A 19,981-nucleotide genomic window follows, 5' to 3' on the forward strand; every position below is an offset into this window, starting at 1 on the left:
TCATTTTGGAGAAAAGAGGGCAGTCAAGAAGTCAAGACGGAATTTCCTGGTTGTCCAGCAGTTAGAACACCACGCTCTTACTGGTAAGGGGCCAGGTTCAATTCCTGGTCAGGGAGTTAAAATTCCACAAGCTATGCAGCATGGCCAAAAATAAGTCAAACTGAGTGTGAACTGAATTTTAAAATACATATATGTGTATGCATATATCTACACTTATTACAAATGAGAAGAAATGGCATTCATACAGAAGGAAAACTGTAAATGAAGGCAACATTAAGTATAAAAGGCAGGACTGTATCTGAGATTGGTTGTTCAGCTCTGATTTGCAATTTTGGAGTTCTCACAGGAGAAGATGCACATCCTTCTATTCCACCATCTTGAATTCAAGATATCCTTTTCATCATAGGAAACTGGAATATGCTCAAAATTCATCCTGCTCAAAATTCTCCAAGCAAGTCTTCAAGAGTACTTGAACCAAGAACTTCCAGATGCTCAAGCTGGATTTAGAAAAGGCAGAGGAACCAGAAATCAAATTGCCAACACCTCTTGGATCATAGAAAAATCAAGATAACTCCAGAAATGCATCTATTTCTGCTTTACTAACTATACCAAAGCCTTTGACCGTGTGGATCACAACAAGCTGTGGAAAATTCTTGAAGAGATAGGAATACCAGACCACTTTACCTGCCTCCTGAGAAACCTGTATGCAAGTCAAGAAGCAACAGTTAGAACTGGACATGGAACAATGGACTGGTTCCTAATTGGGAAAGGAGTATTATTATTTAACTTATATGCAGAGTACATCATGTGAAATGCCAGGCTGGATGAAGCCAAGCTGGAATCAAGATTGCCAGGAGAAATATAAATAACCTCAGATGTGTAGATGACACCACCCTTATGGCAGAAAGTGAAGAATTAAAGAGCCTCTTTATGATAGTGAAAGAGAAGAGTGAAAAAGCTGGCTTAAAAATCAACATTTAAAAAACTGAGATCATAGCATCCGGTCCCATCACTTCATGGCAAATAGATGGGGAAACAGTGGAAACAGTGACAGACTTTATTTTCTTGGGTTCCAAAATCCCTGCAGATGGTGACTGCAGCCAAGAAATTAAAATACTCTTGCTCCTTGGAAGAAAAGTTATGACCAACCTAGACAGCATATTAAAAAGCAGAGACATTACTTTGCCAACAAAGGTGTGTCTATTCAAAGCTATGGTGGTTTTTCCAGTAGTCATGTATGGATGTGAGAGTTGGACTGTGAAGAAAGATGAGGGCTGAAGAATTGATGCTTTTGAATTGTGGCATTGGAGAAGACTCCTGAGGGTCCTTTGGACTGCAAGGAGATCCAACCAGTCAATCCAAAAGGAAATCAGTCCTGAATATTCATTGGAAGGACTGATGCTGAAGCTGAAACTCCAATACTTTGGCCCTGATCTAAAGAACTAACTCATTGGAAAAGACCCCAGATGCTGGGAAAGATTGAAGGCAGGAGGAGAAGGGGACAACAGAGGATGAGATGGTTGGATGGCATCACCGACTGGATGGACATGAGTTTGAACAAGCTCTGGGAGCTGGCTTATGGACACGGAAGCCTGGTGTGGTACAGTCCCTTGGGTCTCAAAGAGTTGGACACAAATGAGCTACTGAGCTGAACTGAGGCAATTAGATCTACAGGGTTGGAGCTTAGATAACCTAAAACTATAATCATCATGACTTCTTGAACAGAAACATATATCAGAATCACTTAGTTTGATTTTCCCACTTACAGAGAACATGGCCCCAATCCAAAACTGCTGACCTAGATTTGTTGGAGAGAGACACAAATTTCCCTTTTGAAAATTTCCTTCTGTGTTTCAATATACACTTTAAATTTAGATCCCCTTATCTGAGTGATGGTTGAAGTCACTTGTATAGAGCATGCTTCCAAAAGGAAGTACTGCACCTGGGTGTTGCCAGATTAAGGAAATGGCAAATAAATAGGATTATTGAAGAGAAGAGGGAAGATTTATAGGTAAGAAGATAATTAGGATAAAGACTGGTATATGCTGATTTCAATATATTTTTAAACATATTCCAATGCTATAAAGCTCAAATTAAAGAATTGAGTCTATATTGAACTGGAGAATTAGAAGTCCACTAAAAATTTTCCCATCTATCAACTGGAAAAATCACTGCAGATGGTGACTGCAGCCAAGAAATTAAGAGACGCTTACTCCTTGGAGGACAAGTGATGACCAACCTAGATAGCATATTCAAAAGCAGAGACATTACTTTGCCGACTAAGGTCCATCTAGTCAAGGCTATGGTTTTTCCTGTGGTCATGTATGGATGTGAGAGTTGGACTGTGAAGAAGGCTGAGAGCCGAAGAATTGATGCTTTTGAACTGTGGTGCTGGAGAAGACTCTTGAGAGTCCCTTGGACTGCAAGGAGATCCAACCAGTCCATTCTGAAGGAGATCAGCCCTGGGATTTCTTTGGAAGGAATGATCCTCAAGCTGAAACTCTAGTACTTTGGCCACCTCATGCGAAGAGGTGACTCATTGGACAAGACTCTAATGCTGGGAGGGGTTGGGGGCAGGAGGAAAGGGGACGGCAGAGGATGAGATGGCTGGATGGCATCACTGACTTGATGGACGTGAGTTTGAGTGAACTTCGGGAGATGGTGATGGACAGGTTGGCCTGGCATGCTGCGATTCATGTGATCTCAAAGAGTCGGACACAACTGAGCGACTGAACTGAACTGAACTGAACTGAAAAATTTCCCCAGTTCTGATTCCATGAATAACATTCAAAGTGGAACAAATATTAGATGTACTTAACTTGAACAGAAAGGGAAATGTGGGGGGGCGGGCAGGCAGAAGGGAGTAGAGTGGGAGGGGACCAGGATCAAGGGAAAATTCCTAAATATGAATGAGTCTTCAGCATGCTTGTAGCCTTTGGAATTTAATCAGTAGACAGAGCTAAAAATAAAAAGAAAACCAATTGATGCAGTAAGATTTAACAAAAGTGTTTGAGGAGAAATGGTTAAAAAAGTTCTACCATGAAATAAAGTCTGTGTAGATATTCACTGAGACTATTGTATTTGGCTGTGTAGATGGTAGTATGTCCCAAAACCTGTTAGATGGCATCCACGCCTTCTATGTAATTAAGAGTGTTAACACTGATTCTGACCAGAAAATAAAGGATGCATACATTCTGATGTCTAACTTAAGTGATAAAGTTATGCCTTGACTAGATTATAGATGTGGTTTGATGAGAAATGTCCCAGGTCTCCAGAAGTCAGATACAGATACAGATTATAGTGAATATAAATTTACACCTCTTTTTGAAATATCTTCATTTTGTTCAAGTCAAATACTAACATGCATATATATATATATATATATATATATATATATATATATCTTGAAAAAGAGTGCTATTTCTCATGGCACCTGCCATTTGGTAGATCTGATTAGCATAATATCATTTGGATGCATTCATGTATTCGTGGCATAGCAGACTGAACAGACAAAGAGAAGTGTTTGAATTGCTTTTCATTGAAAATTTTCTATCAGTGTGAATGTCAGAGTGAATGAATCTTTACAAACCATATTAGCAGTTAGACCAACTAGAAGTAAAGTAAATCAAGTGGCATATACCCTAGCCTAATATAAAAGAAATACTATTTATTTCTGAATGAGTGTTTTATGTTAATTTATGCTGAAAGGTGGAAAATCAAAAATCCTGTTTTATTTCTGAGAGGACTTCTTCACAGATGAAATATAAGAATGTATCTAATTTCAAAATTTTGTTATTTTACATTTCATGTACATATGTCTTGCCTCCCCATCTAAGTTGTAAAATCTGTGATGGCAAGGAGTATGTTTTTGAAAGTAGGTGTCTGACTGAGGGCTCTTTGAGGACTCTTCGTCATTGTTGTATCTGTTTACTAATTACTTTAGCTGGTGCATAGACCTCTATGCTGCATCCAGAAAGAACATGAACAAATGGCATAATTAATACCGGAGTGGGTTGTCATTCCCTTTTTCAAGGGATCAAACCTGGGTCTTCTGCATTGCAGGCAGATTCTTTACCACCTGAGCCATCAAGGAAGCCCTAATTTATAAATACATTTACATAACTGTTGCTAATTTAAACACTATTTCCTGATGTACCCTCCGTTTTGGCATTAATGTTACCATGGAGAAAAAGTAAAGAATTATAGCAACCTGAGAGGCATTGTGTATTTGGGGACTTCTATGTTTCTTTTCTTTTTTTTTTTAATAAAGGTAGAACAGTGTAAAATAAATAAATAAAGCATGGGCATGACATTTGGATCTTCTTAACCAAGCAGACAACTTATAACCATAAAGGTAAATGAACATATTGTGAAAACTACTGATATTTTCTCTTTCATATCTTAGTTTGAGTCTTTGTAAAAGTTCTTAGATTCTATGGAAACCTGGGAATTGTCTTCTCTTTAGTTTGTGTCTGGGAAACATCACAGCTGTTCATTAACATATGAATTTAGTGGAGTTTCAAAATTCGCCAATCATTGTTATCTCTGAGCATATTCTTTGTTGTGAAGGGAAGTGAGTCGTTATTTTATTTATCTGAAGATTGTACTGTGTGTCAGTAAGATAAGCAAAGTGTCAGAAATAATCATACCAAATGCTGTCTACCACAATAGCATCCAATTATGCTTTACGTGTCTTTCATGGAGAAAAGAAGTGAAGGAATTTTTAAATTACTTATCATGACTTGATGAGCTGAACACTTTAATGAAAGTTGCTTAAACTCTTGAGTAAGATTATTAGAGATACTAATAAGATACATTTCAGGCCTGTTATATGTCACAGCACATAGATTCCAGGAACATTCCTAAAAGGTAGAAAAGTTTACTTGAACTTTCAAAGTCTAAAGAGTTCACATTAATTTGGGTGAAACAAGATATAAATAAATATAAATATCAAACAGCTTATATTTGTCTGTGTGGATTTTCATATCTTAGAAGTTAAGAAATGGGCCTCCTTAATGAAAATATCAACAGCTCCCTGAGGAAGCACCTCTGTGGTTGCCTCTTCCTTCCTTTCCATAGTTGCCTCTGATTTTGTTGTTCTTTTTCCTTCTACCACTACTATAGATAGTCTAATTTAAGTCCAGGGATGGTTATAGGAATACGTTCTGGTGAGCATAACAAAACTAAACAGACCTGTTACCTAAAGATATGTTTATTGATAGATCCAAAGCCAAACAAAACAGCAGCATTTTTATGTTTTTTTCCATTCTCTTTCATGGGGAAGTTCCATTATGCCAAGGCAAATTCAGTCTCTTAGAAAAGTAAGTGTAACAGAGTTAAAGGAATGTAAGTGAGAAGGGAGTAAAATACCTATTTTAATACAAAATTTTTATTTCAAAAAGATATCACTAGAGGGAAAAGGAAAATGATGAAAGGAATTTATTTCCCATTAAATACATTTATACATTCAGTGTGTACTTCCTCTGGCAATCTGAAATATATGGCTCTCCTTTAGCTTTTAGTTTATAATTCATTAACCTCATTCTAACAGTATAAAGCCTGTGAATAGTCTGGTCTGAACACATCACACCCCTCAAAGCCCACTACAAGTCATCATTTCCTCCAGAATAGAAAGCAAATTCATTAGTCTGAATTCATTAGCCTAAAATTTTATATGTTCTCACTTGCATTTCTAGTAGGACCTTCATGCCACATGTTCACCTAGATATGATTACTCTCCACAACTGGTAGGTTGAGCCACAGGATATTTTCAAGAATGTTAGAGTCTAGTTCTTAAACATTTTTAGCTTGACATAAGCCACAGTGGGGGTAATTTATACCATGAAAATCAACAAATACAACAAATGTTTGTTTGTTTTCCTTCATGTAGTTAAATTGGAAGTGCTAGTTATTAAACATTTGGTAACATACCCCTGCTCAATTCTTCAAACACCTATGTGCTCTTCTGGCTATTTGCCTGTGGTGTTCTGTTTTGTCTCTGGATGCTGACTTTCTGTCTTTGTATCTGTGTGTGTCCATACTTTCCCAAGATCTCACTTAATTCTATTTCTGGCTTGTATTCTCTTTTCTTGACAATTGTTTTCTGTGTTTTGGATTGCTGTACATCTGTGTCAAAGCAGCCCAAGTTCTATCCTGTCATCAATCTTCCTAATACATGATGGTGACTGCAGCCTTGAAATTAAAGGATGCTTACTCCTTGGAAGAAAAGTTATGACCAACCTAGATAGCATATTCAAAAGCAGAGACATTACTTTGCCGACTAAGATCCGTCTTGTCAAGGCTATGGTTTTTCCAGTGGTCATGTATGGATGTGAGAGTTGGACTGGGAAGAACGCTGAGCGCTGAAGAATTGATGCTTTTGAACTGTGGTGTTGGAGAAGACTCTTCAGAGTCCCTTGGACTGCAAGGAGATCCAACCAGTCCATTCTGAAGGAGATCAGCCCTGGGTGTTCTTTGGAAGGAATGATGCTAAAGCTGAAACTCCAGTACTTTGGCCACCTCATGCGAAGAGTTGACTCATTAGAAAAGACTTTGATGCTGGGAGGGATTGGGGGCAGGAGGAGAAGGGGACGACAGAGGATGAGATGGCTGGATGGCATCACTGACTTGATGGACATGAGTCTGAGTGAACTCCGGTAGTTGGTGATGGACAGGGAGGCCTGGCGTGCTGCGATTCATGGGTTCGCAAAGAGTTAGACACGACTAAGTGACTGAACTGAACTGAACTGAACATTTGGATCACAAAGACTTACACTTCTTCTGTGATAGTTCAAAATTCAGCAATTAAAATAATTAGATTTATCAAGGTGCTTTTACTACTCTTCTGTTCTTATTTGCTAATGCCTAAACATGTGTGTAGTAAGTCACTTCAGTAGTGTCTGACTCTTTGTGACCCTATGGTCTTTGGCCCACCAGGCTCCTCTGTTCTTGGGATTCTCCATGCAGGAATACTGGAAAGGGTTGCCTTTTCCTTCTCCAGGGAATCTTCCCAAACCAGGGATCAAACCCACATCTCCTATGACTCCTGCATTGGCAGGTGGGTTCTTTACCACTAGTGCTACCTGGGAAGCCCCCTAAATGTGTGTAGGCTAAAGCAAACTAAAAATTCTATTCTAGTGAGAACAGATCTTTTCTAAGTATGAAACTATGTCGCGCCTTCCAGATTCTTTTTATAAAGTTCACTGTGTTGATGTGGTGGGAGGAATTTACTCAGGTAAATAATTTCTGGTTTGAATGCTACCAGGAAGACACTTCTGTTCTTTCCTTAGCTCTAAATCATTTTGTTTAGAGCTACCTCCTGTTGACTTCTAGGAAAGCTATTTAGTAGCAGAAGGGGGATATTAAGAGACAAGCTTAGATTGTTTTCTTTTAGAGGTTAAATTTACATATTCACCATCATGTAAACTTAAATAACAAACAGATAAATATATTTCTTAACTTATATTTTTGAGTGTCTAAATTTAATTGGTAAAAAACTAACTCACTTTTTAATTTTTCTTCCTCTTATTTGTGTACTCTGTACTTGGAACTGGAGACATAGCAAGGGCATAGGAAAGTCCCTCTGCTCATATGGACTCCATTATGATGGATGAGAGAGACAGTCAAGTGAAAAAAACATGTTAACACAGTGATAAGTGCTGTTAAGAATAATAAAGCAGGATAAGAGGATTAAGGACACTCAGTAATTAGATACAGAGTAATTTCTTTCTAAAAGTAATCATCATAATAACCTATTCTTAAATATCCTGTGTAACATGCAGTTTCAATCTGTAAACACCATTTTGCTAAAGCCTCCTACAAATGTATCAGTACGCTTTGCTAGCCTACATACCTGCCACTTACCAGTGTTGCCAGAATTGTTTATATGTACTCTAACATCTAATCTGACATTCAATATTTAAGTACTATTATTTCTGTTTTGAGGATTTGAAAAGTATTTTTTAATGTTTACTCAATCAGTCAGAGAGTTCAGTCACTCAGGTGTGTCCAACTCTTTGCGACCCCATGAACCGCAGCACGCCAGGCCTCCCTGTCCATCACCAACTCCCAGAGTTCAACAAAATTCATGTGCATCGAGTTGGTAATGCCATCCAGCTACCTCATCCTCTGTCGTCCCCTTCTCCTCCTGCCCCCAGTCCCTCCTATCATCAGGGTCTTTTCCAATGAGTCAACTCTTCGCATGAGGTGGCCAAAGTATTGGAGTTTCAGCCTCAGCATCAGCCCTTCCAATGAACACCCAGGACTGATCTCCTTTAGGATGGACTGGTTGAATCTCCTTGCAGTCCAAGGAACTCTTAAGAGTCTTCTCCAGCACCACAGTTCAAAGGCATCAATTCTTTGGTGCTCAGCTTTCTTCACAGTCCAACTCTCACATCCATACATGACCACTGGAAAAACCATAGCCTTAACTAGACAGACCTTTGTTGGCAAAGTAATGTCTCTGCTTTTGAATATGCTGTCTAGGTTGGTCATAACTTTCCTTCCAAGGAGTAAGCATCTTTTAATTTCATGGCTGCAATCACCATCTGCAGTGACTTTGAAGTCCCCCAAAATAATTTCTGACATTGTTTCCACTGTTTCCCCATCTATTTCCCATGAAGTGATGGGACCAGATGCCATGATCTTCGTTTTCTGAATGTTGAGCTCTCAGGCAACTTTTTCACTCTCCTCTTTTTCTTTCATCAAGAGGCTTTTTAGTTCCTCTTCACTTTCTGCCGTGAGGGTGGTGTCATCTGCCTATCTGAGGTCATTGATATTTCTCCCGGCAATCTTGATTCCAGCTTGTGCTTCTTCCAGCCCAGCATTTCTCATGATGTACTCTGCATAGAAGTTAAATAAGCAGGGTGACAATATCCAGCCTTGACGTACTCCTTTTCCTATTTGGAACCAGTCTGTTGTTCCATGTCCAGTTCTAACTGTTGCTTCCTGACCTGCATACAGATTTCTCAAGAGGCAGGTCAGATGGTCTGGTATTTCCATCTCTTTCAGAATTTTCCACAGTTTACTGTGATCCACACAGTCAAAGGCTTTGTCATAGTCAATAAAGCAGAAATAGATGTTTTTCTGGAACTCTCTTGCATTTTTGATGATCCAGTGAGTGTTGGCAATTTGATCTCTGGTTCCTCTGCCTTTTCAAAAACCAGCTTGAACATCTGGAAGTTCACGGTTCACATATTACTGAAGCCTGGCTTGGAGAATTTTTAGGTTGTCTATTAATCAAAGTACTGAACCATCACTCAAAATTAATTGAATCCTGTATGTTATTATGTTCTATATCTAGCTAATAAATTTCATCAAATTTAGAAAGAAGATTTGTAATCGCTCAGTTGTTTCCGACTCTTTGTGACCCCATGAACTGTAGTCCACCAGACTTCTCTGTCCATGGAATTCTCCAGGCCGGAATACTGGAGTGGGTTGCCATTCCCTTCTCTAGGGGATCTTCCAGACCCAAAGAAAGGCCCAATTAAAAACACACACATTGGAAATGTGGTGATCAAACATGCAAGATATGTGGTAGGATAATATTTTAATATATTTATTAATGTGCATTTTTTTTCAGAGACTTCCCTGGTAGCTCAGACTGTAAAGTGTTTGCCTACAATGTGGGAGACCTGGGTTCAATACCTGGGTTTGGAAGACCTCCTGGAGAAGGAGATGGCGACACACTCCAGTATTCTTCCCTGGAAAATCCCACGGATGGAGGAGCCTGGTGGGCTACAGTTCAAGGTGTCGATTTTTCCTCATTTGTATTTCTTTAAACCTATAACCTTCCCTTGTTCCCTTAGGTAAATCATAAGTCTTCTGTCTTCTTAAGGGGATTTTCTTATAGCTAAATACAGTTAAAATAAGTTTGTTGTTTTTGATGTTCAAAATTCAAGGTCTGAGTATATGGTATTAAGATGGTTTTACACTCTTCCCAACTAAGTAATCCCAGAAAGTTTTAAAGTTCTATCTAATATCAGAGGTGAAAGTGAAAGAGGAGAGTGAAAAAGTTGCCTGAAAGCTGAACATTCAGATAACAAAGATCATGGCATCTGGTCCAATCACTTCATGGGAAATAGATGGGGAATCTTTGGAAACAGTGGCTGAATTTATTTTTTTGGGCTTCCAAATCACTGCAGATGGTGACTCCAGCCATGAAATTAAAAGAGGGCTTACTCCTTGGAAGGAAAGTTATGACCAACCTAGACAGCATATTTAAAAGCAGAGACATTACTTTTCCAACAAAGGTCCATCTAGTCAAGGCTATGGTTTTTCCAGTGGTCACGTATGGATGTGAGAGTTGGACTATAAAGAAAGCTGAGTACCGAAGAATTGATGCTTTTGAACTGTGGTGTTGGAGAAGACTTTTAAGAGTTCCTTGGACTGCAAGGAGATTCAACCAGTCCATCCTAAAGGAGATCAGTCCTGGGTGTTCATTGGAAGGATTGATGTTGAAATTGAAACTCCAGTACTTTGACCACCTGATGCAAAGAGATGACTCATTTGAAAAGACCCTGATGCTGAGAAAGATTGAGGGCAGGAGGATAAGGGGACAACAGAGAATGAGATGGTTGGATGGCATCACCGACTTGATAGACATGGGTTTGGGTGGACTCTGGGAGTTGGTGATGGACAGGGAGGCCTGGCGTGCTGTGGTTCATGGGTTCACATGGAGTGGGACACGACTGAGCTACTGAACTGAACTGAATATCAGAGGGCCCCTATATCCTACTCTTAGCTAAAATCTGAAGGGGCAGCAACCACTCAACTCCTCCATGTCATGAAATGGCAGTGGACTAGACAGCCTCAATTTTATCTGCCACTTTGATTCCTTGTATGCTGGAGTGCAGTATTAAAAGATGGTCAAGATGCTCAGTTCAGTCGCTCAGTTGTGTCTGACTCTTTGTGACCCCATGAATCACAGCACACCAGGCCTCCCTGTCCATCACGAACTCCTGGAGTCTACTCAAACTCATGTCCATTGAGTCGGCGATGCCATCCAGCCATCTCATCCTCTGTCATCCCATCCTCTGTCATCCCCTTCTCCTCCTGCCCCCAATCCCTCCCAGCATCAGAATCAAGCAACTTGAAATAGTTCCAAGCAACCTTCAGTGTGGTCCAAAGTCATTGAAAGAGAGCTGAACCAAGAAAGAGCTTGCATTCAGGAGCAAGGAACAACACATCAGCAACCCTGAAGACTGGATGGGGACAAGAATATGTTATGAAAAGCAGCATATAGAGATGACACAGTTCAAGGAAAAGTCATTCTACCCAATGCCATGGTGTTGGGCTTCACTCTGCAGGTTTACCAGTCCTGTTCTTGCCCAGTGTAGGGACAGGTTTAAGAGCCCAGAATTACCACAAGAAATATCAATGAGTTAGTGGCTAGGGAGATCTTACATGTCTGAAGCAAGATCCTGGTGTGACACCCACCATGCAGCAGATGGAGGCAGGATGTGGTAGCAGTCTTCACTACTGTGGGAGAGTGAAGTTACCACTTGTAGGGGGACCGGACATCAGATTGGCCCATCAGTTAACAGAGAAACAAGCAAAGGGGCACACCCCTCATCGCCTCTTTGATAAGCTATCTTGGTGGAGAAATTCTGATATAAAGATTAGAGCAGTCTCCTAGCTGGGGCCTGGGACAAGTATGTGAAAAGGTCAGTCAATTGAGTAAAGTGTAGGTGAACCAGGCACTGGTTCAGCAGGGATGTAGGTATGTGAAAGTCGCTCAGTCGTGTCCGAATCTTGGCTACCCCATGGACTCTAGCCCAATAGGCAACTCCATCCGTGGGATTTTCCAGGCAAGAATACTGGAGTGGATTGCCATTTTCTTCTCCAGGGGATCTTTCTGACCCAAGGATAGAACCCAGGTCTCCCACATTGTAGGCAGACTCTTTACTGTCTGAGCCACCCAAGGGATACAGATAGCAAGAAAACAGCCATCTTGGGTGGCCTGATCATGGACTTAGGGTTGCAAAGACTATCTGGATATAGATGCCTCTCAGTGAAATGGTTGGGAGTGTGAGTGCTGGCGGTATTCTGGACAGACAGTGGTAAAAGTGGACAGAACCAGTTTTCAGACATCTGATGGAATGAAGCTATGAAAGAGGACACTGAGTTGCATCTGTGAAGTGTAATGGCACATTTCTTGCCAGTTCAGTTTGGACAAAGATTGTAGCCATTTGCAGAAGGAATTCAATCTTAGAAATAAAATATTCTAAATTATTTGAGAGGTAGAAACCACTCTTGACATTAAAAGATAGGGACTCATAACAATATCCTATAGCAGAAAATTAAACATTTTATTATTGGTAAATGTGATAAGTAAAAAGAAAAGGAAAAAAGAAAAAGAGTAATATCTCCAGCTTTTGGATTGTAGAACCTGATCAGAATCTCAAGATACTGTTTCTCTAAAACTTGGGAAAGGGAACAGTGTCAAGTATAAAAATCAAATGCTAGACTTGAATTGTCTTAGTTGTATATAAGATATAACACAGGGGATTTAGAGGTGGACAAAAAAGAGAAAATTGTAAAAAAAGAAAAATTGCTGACCAGTATCTGTATATAAATATTATTAAGGGGTCCCAATTGCTAAAAAATTAATGAGAAAAATATTATCATCCAAAATTATTCAGTTTTAGTGGCATTAATGTATTTCCAGTTTTACTAATTGATTGAGTGTACTTGTCATTTTCTTAAATAATAAAATATAACAAAACAATACTCTGTGCATTCGTGCTCATTACATACTTCTCTTTCTTTTTCCCTAGTTATAAACTGTTACATCTAATCATTGGCATTAGACAGAACTGGATCCTAGAAAACAAAATGCTTGTTTAAATATGATAATTTAGCCATTTATTCCTAAAGTTTAATGTTCTAAAAACATGGTAATTATAAGTGCAAATTTCAGAGACCTTTTTTGTATGATAAGTTGAAGTTATAGAATTTGATTTGAAACAATTTTGTCATGTGTGTTCCTTTTTACATAGAAAAAAAGAAAAGAATGAGGCTGTCTTTTAGTCTTCAATTTCCAATGTTGTTTTTAAGAGTGGCAATCCCTTGCAAAATGTAAGTCTCAAGCTACACTGCTAGAATCTATTTTTATAGAAGGAAATATCCTTCTGTATGATCCTCAAGTGAAAAGCTGTCATCCATCTTCTGAATAGGCTTTATCCCTCCTTCAATGGCTAGTTTTTGAAACTGCTGATGACTAAAAGCAATTCTTTATAACTCCCTAAATAAAGACATCAGTCTATCAGCAAAAAACAGTACATGAGCTGGAAGGGGCAGCTGTCTCCAAGGGGGTGGGGGATGGGAAGAAGAGCACTTACCAGCTTAGTTAAAAGCTGCTCAGTGTTATTACTGAGTGTGTGTCAATGTGATGTGTCCTTACAATTTAAAATGCTGCTTCAAGCAAAAGTTTTTTCTTCTTTTTTCTTAATTTATGCTATATTAACCTAAGTATATAAATTCTTCTGTGCAAAAGATTCATACCCTACCATCAAAGGTAATTAAAGTCAAAAAGGAAACTTCAAAGCCAGAATGAGAACTGAATCTTAAAGTGATCAGTTCATTTTAGGATTAAAGAAAAAGCATTATTCAGAATTTCTTAGAGAAGAGCAAAGGTGAAGCAAAAAAGTCTATAGTGCCTCATCCACATATCCCACCCTCTCGCACCCTGATGTTGCCTCTTTATTGTACTCTTTATTTGAAATAGGATATATTATAATTAGAATCATTGAAAAGGTACCAGTGTGATATGCTATTCAAAAGTGATTGGATAGAGTAAGAATTTATCATTCATGTAGCTTATATATTTTCTTTATAGAATCCCCTCATTTTTCCCACTGCTTATTGGAAAGGTTTAAGGATCTTCTTTTTCTTCCCCATATTTTGAAAAGTCATAACAATGTCCCTTGGTATAGAGTCGGACACAACTGAAGCGACTTAGCAGCAGCAGCAGCATAGATCTTTTAAAAATCTTTTTGCTGGGCATTTTAGTTTAGCTTGTATAATATGTAAACTCATGTTCTCTAGTCCTAGGATATCTCTTAAAATTATTTCATTGAAGACTTCTTCTCTTCCATGTTTCTCTTTCTCTCTGCTCTGTTAGATGGGTCTCCTAGTATTCCACTCGTTTTTTTCCCACCATTTAGTCTCTCTCTGTCTTTCTGTTTCTCTCCCTTCTGTCTGTCTGTCTGTCTCTCTCTCTCACACACGCAATCTTTTCTGTTAACCCTGGTTATGAAATGAAGTCTTGGTAAGATATTTGATACTATGACCCTTTTCCCTTAGTCTTCCCTTTACTTTTTGTGGTGAGCTATCAATAGATGGATAGATAGAGAGAGATAAATTTTAAGCTGAAAACTCAGGTTTCTCCATTAAATGATTTTCTTTTATCATTCTCTGATAAGGTGTTTATTTCTTGAGCTCATATTAATTTATCAGAACTCCTAATCAGATGCTGTAAATTTGTTGACTGTCAATTTCCTATGACATTCTCTTTTTGTTCTCTTTTTCCAGAAAGTTTTCTTGACTTATTTTTTAAATTATTTTGAATTTTTAGTTTCTTCTTTTGTATTTTTAACTTTGAGAAGAGCTTTCTGCTGTTCTCTGATTATATACCTTTTTTCTGTTATAACTTGCTTTTATTTCATAACTGTAAGATCACTTTGTGAACTGTGTGTCAATTCCACCTACTCTATTATTTCTATTGTCTACTTGTTGATTTTGCTTTTTGTTGTTTGACTTGATTTGTTTATACTGTTCTCTGATTTTCATTCTAGATAATGCAATGTCTATTCTGTTAATATTTGAGAATAAATCGCCAAAAGTTAATAATAAGGTCTGTGTATAGATACATGTATCAGAGAACTTTTAAATGGTCCCTTTTAGTGTGTTATAACTGTTTGGAGGGCTTCCCTGGTGGCTCAGTGGTAAAAAATCTGCCTGCAGTACTGGAGACATGGGTTCAATCCCTGGTTCAGGAAGATCTCCTGAAGAAGAAAATGGCAACCTGCCTCAGTACTCTTGCCTAGGAAATCCAATGGAGAGAGGAGCCTGGCAGGCTACAGTCATGGGGTTGCAAAAAAGGCTGATATGAGTTAGTAACTAAAAAACAAAATAGCAGCAATAACTGTTGGTGGGCGTGGGGGGGAATGATCTTGTTATTGTATAAGGAGAATTAACACATATGAATATTGGGTATGGCTTTTTTCTTGGTACGTTTATTTTCTCCATATATGAATACTCCTTTTGCTGGCCAGTGTTCTAACCTATCTACCAGAGTTCTGTAAACACAGCAAGGAAAGTGAATTAGAGGAGGGAATAGATTTCACCCTTCAATTTGTACTATAGCCATTATTTGCCAGGTAGTATATGTGTGTGTATTTATATATCTATATATTTAAATATATGATACATATGAAGAATACTAACCTGAAGCATGTGGATATAAAATACCTGAATCTAGACCAGTGTGGTCATTTTCTAAAGTTATGCTTTCCTTACACAATGTGACTACATCTTTTCTGCCAGCTGGAGAGGAAGTATAATAAGCATTCTGAAAAATTGCTGGCCTCCTAGAAGTATTTCCACTACATGACGGTGCATTAGAATCAACTGGAAGGTGTTCATTTACTATTTACTAATATTTGACTATTCTCCAAACCATGTCTATTAAGTCAGAATGAAGCTCTGAGATCAGTTATTATGATTTTTATTTTACACATTTTTCTGATGCAGCTGAACCAGTGAGGAGCATATTGTAATAAATAGCCAATAATAAAGCCCTTATAAAAATAATTTCAGATATATCACAGCAGTAAGAAAGCAATACATTAGAAAAATTTCCTTCTTCCCAATTCTAATTCTTTAAACTGGAATTCTTCTAGGAAGTGTTTATTTCTGTGCCAAAAAAAACAGAGTGAAAAAGGAGTAAAAAATACAAAGTTTATTTCTCTCCAGTGAAGAGAACTCTGAAAAGCATCATAGTGGAGAATTGTGAGACTGAGTTTATCAACTCAGGCATTGGTCAGTATTATCAAAGTAATGAAAAAAGAGGATTTGCAACCTTGGTCTTTGACCACATGACCAGGCAATCTAAATTATTGTTCACAGAATATCAGGAAAACATGCATGTATATTTTAAGTTAGTAGTCAATAACTAAAGTCAATAGACAACTATTTTTCTAACTTGCTTAATCCTTAATATCACTCGGTATATTTGTTAAAAGTATTTCTGAGCCTAGTAAACTTCACTACACCTCAGAATTTAGACTCTAAGTAATATTAATGAATATATGTATTTTTAGCAAATGCTTCCTGATTTTTTTACAGGTTTTCCTATTAAATGGGTGTGATACAGAATTATGTTATTTCGCTGTATCATTATTTTCATGATACAGAATTGTATTGTTTCCTGTTGACCAATCATGATAAGGTCTTCCCTGGTAGCTCAGGGGATAAAGAATCCACCTGCAATGCAGGAGACCCTGGTTTGAGTACTGGGTTGGAAAGATCACCTGGAGAAGAGCTAGGCTACCCACTCCAATATTTAGGGCTTCCCTGGTGGCTCAGACAGTAAAGAATTCATCTGCAATGTGAGAAACCTGACTTACATCCCTGGAGTGGGTAGATCCCCTGGAGGAGGGTATGGCAACCCACTCCAGCATTCTTGCCTGGAGAATCCCTATGGACAGAGGAGCCTGGTGGGCTACAGTTCATGGGGTCACAAAGAGTTGGACATGACTGAGCAAATAAGCACACAATCATGATAAAACTATTGTATTAAGCAAAAATTACAGTAGCAGAAGACATTTATCAGTTTTTACGATCAATAGGCAGACAAAAAAAAAGACAATTACAATGAGAGCCCATCATGGAAACATGATTAACCTAACAATACAAAATAATTACATACAATTTGGGTGGTTAAATAGAATGATGTGGTAAATGGAATTGTAAATATGCACATATTTTCATCTCTCCATCCAGTCTATGTCTTTTGGCTCATGCATTTAATCCATTTACGTTTAAGGTAATTATCAATATGTATGTTCCTATTACCATTTTCTTAATTGTTTTTATATAGGTCTTTTCTTTCTCTTGTGTTTCCTGCTTAGAGAAGTTCCTTTAGCATTTTCTGTAAAGCTGGCTGGGTGGTGCTGAATTTTCTTAACTTTAGCTTGTTTGAAATGCTTTTGATTTCTCCGTCAAATCTGAGCAAGAGTCTTGCTGGATAAAATATTCTTGGTTGTAGGTTCTTCTGTTTCATCATTTTAAATATATAATGCCTTTCCCTTCTAACTTCTAGAGTTTCTGTAGAGAAATCAGTCGATAACGTTATGGAAGTTTCCTTGTACTTTATTTGTCATTTTCCCCTTCTTGCTTTTATTATTTAACTTTGTCTTTAATTTCTGTCTTTAATTTCTGTCTTTAATTTTAAAACTTTGACTACTATGTGCCTCAGTGTGTTCCTCCTTGGATTTATCCTGACTGAGACTCTCTGTGCTTCCTGGACTTGGTTGACTATTTCCTTTCCCATGTTAAGGAATTTTTCTGCTATTATCTCTTCAATATTTTCTCAGATCTTTCCTCTCTCTCGTCTTCTTCTGGGACCCCTATATTGTTAATGTTGGTGTGTTTAATGTCCCAGAGGTCTCTTAGGCTGTCTTTTTTTTTCCTTCTTTTTTTCCTATAATCTGTTCTGTGGCAGTGATTTCCACCATTCTGTCTTCCTGGTCATTTATCTGTTCTTCTGCCTCCATTATTCTGCTATTGATTCTTTCTAGTGTATTGTTCATCTCTGTTTGCTCTTTAGTTCTTCTAGGTCTTTGGTAAACAGAGATCATCTCTGTTCTTCCATCTTCACTGTTTTCCTGAGACCTTGGATCATCTTCACTATCATTTTTCTAAATTATTTTTCTGGAAGGTTACCTATGTCCACTTCATTTAATTGTTTTTTTTCTGGGGTTTAATCTCATCTCTTCATCTGGGATATAACTCCGATTTTTCATCATGTTAACTTTCTGTAATGTGGTTTTTGTTCTAGCCACTGTGGGATTGTGATTCTTCTTGCTTCTTCTGGCTGGGCCCTTCCAGGATTGTCTCTGCCAGTGCCCCCATCCCTGCAGTGAGCCGCTGCAGACCAGCCCAGTAGATATGGGGTTTGTTTTTATTGCAATTATATCCCTCCTACCACCTCATCACAGCTTCATTTTTGTCTTTGGACATAAGGTATCTTTTCTTGGTGGGTTCCAGTGCCCTCCTGTGGATGACTGTTCAACAGCTAGTTGCACTTTTGGTGCTCTTGCAAGAGGAGATGAGCACATGTCTTTCTACTCTGCCATCTTGAACTAGATGTCTGCCTATGACTTTTAACAATAGGTGTATTTGGATAACCATGTGCCAGATACTCAACTTCACAATATCAGGGAATTGTGCTTCTTTTTTTCTTTTTCATTTTGGGGTTTTCTTTCCATACTGCCTGACACAGAGGAACTCTATGCATAATTATGGGTTAGTAACTTTTTGCACAGTAGTGTAAATTGCCTGCTAATGGATAAGTTTATATTTAAATATAAACCAGGTATATTTATTGTCTAACTGAAATATTTGGAATTAACATTCTCTTAATTATCATTTTATACATTAAATTTAAACTTTATTGTTGCTTTAGTTATTTTTCTCCAAGTCTTTCATTCTGTGGACTGAGTATAATTCTTCTTAACTACATTACTTTTCCCTCATGATGTGGAAGTTTTAAATCTAAGTTGCATTGCATTCAAATTTAAATTGAAGTTTAAAAAAGAACTTCAACATAAATATCTATGTCTGTTTCTCTAATTATGAGCATTGAAATTGTATTCTGTTTTAAAATATCTTGTAGAATAAAATTAGAAAATTACTATCTTTTGTCTTGCTAAATTTCCGAAATTAAATGCCCCAAGAATGAGTGGATTTTAATTACCAGTATTATTTTTATTATTTCTCTATGTAACAGGCATTTTTCTTATTTTAGTTTTACCTCCATTGAGAATATCTCATACAAAGAATTATCACTTGTTATTCTTTCCACCTGATAAAGCCATAGGAATACTTCTCTGAACAATTAGTTCTTATACCTAACTGATCCATGTTGGAATCTATGTGTAATTTGGAAAGAGTTTTTAGTTCTTTGCTCATTTAGAAGATGGAAAACAAACAATATATTCTCTCTGTAGCTGTTCTAATTCCATATTTATTTTGTTGACCATTTATTCTTCAAATATGATTACTTATACATTGTTGTTATGTGATTAAATAAATTTGAGTGATTGCAAACATAATCTGGAGTGGACTGGTAAAATGGAATTAGAAGTTTTGGTGTCGGTATGGACAATAGTATGCAATAATTTGGAGAAGGCGATGGCACCCCACTCCAGTACTCATGCCTGGAAAATCCCATGGATGGAGGAGCCTCATGGGCTGCCATCTATGGGGTCGCACAGAGTCGGACACGACTGAAGCGACTTAGCAGCAGCAGCAGCAGCAGCAGCATGCAATAATTTATATATGTTTAGAAGACAGAAGGATTGAAAGACAAATCAAGAAGTTTCAAGTTGGCCAACTTGTACTCTCTTATCTAAAAGAAAGTCAGAATCCGGGGGTTTCAGCTAAATATGATTTGCTCCACATTGTACAGAGAATGAAATTCTTCTGACTCTGACTTCTGACTTCTAACTTTGACTATGGGAACAGTCTTAGAATTCAGGATTATTTTGTCTGAAATCAAGTTCCCAGCAAATTTGCCTTCTCTTTGCTGATAGCTGATCTCATATTCTCAGTGACTGCTTTTCCTAAGTTTTCTGATTTGAATGTTTCACTTTTTCCTGTCTATTTAACACTGCTCATTTTAAAAAGTCTAGACCCACTCCAGTGTTCTTGCCCAGAGAATCCCAGGGATGGGGAGTCTGGTGGGCTACTGTCTATG

Source organism: Budorcas taxicolor, chromosome 9 (assembly GCF_023091745.1).
Source record: "Budorcas taxicolor isolate Tak-1 chromosome 9, Takin1.1, whole genome shotgun sequence".
Taxonomy (NCBI): Eukaryota; Metazoa; Chordata; class Mammalia; order Artiodactyla; family Bovidae; genus Budorcas; species Budorcas taxicolor.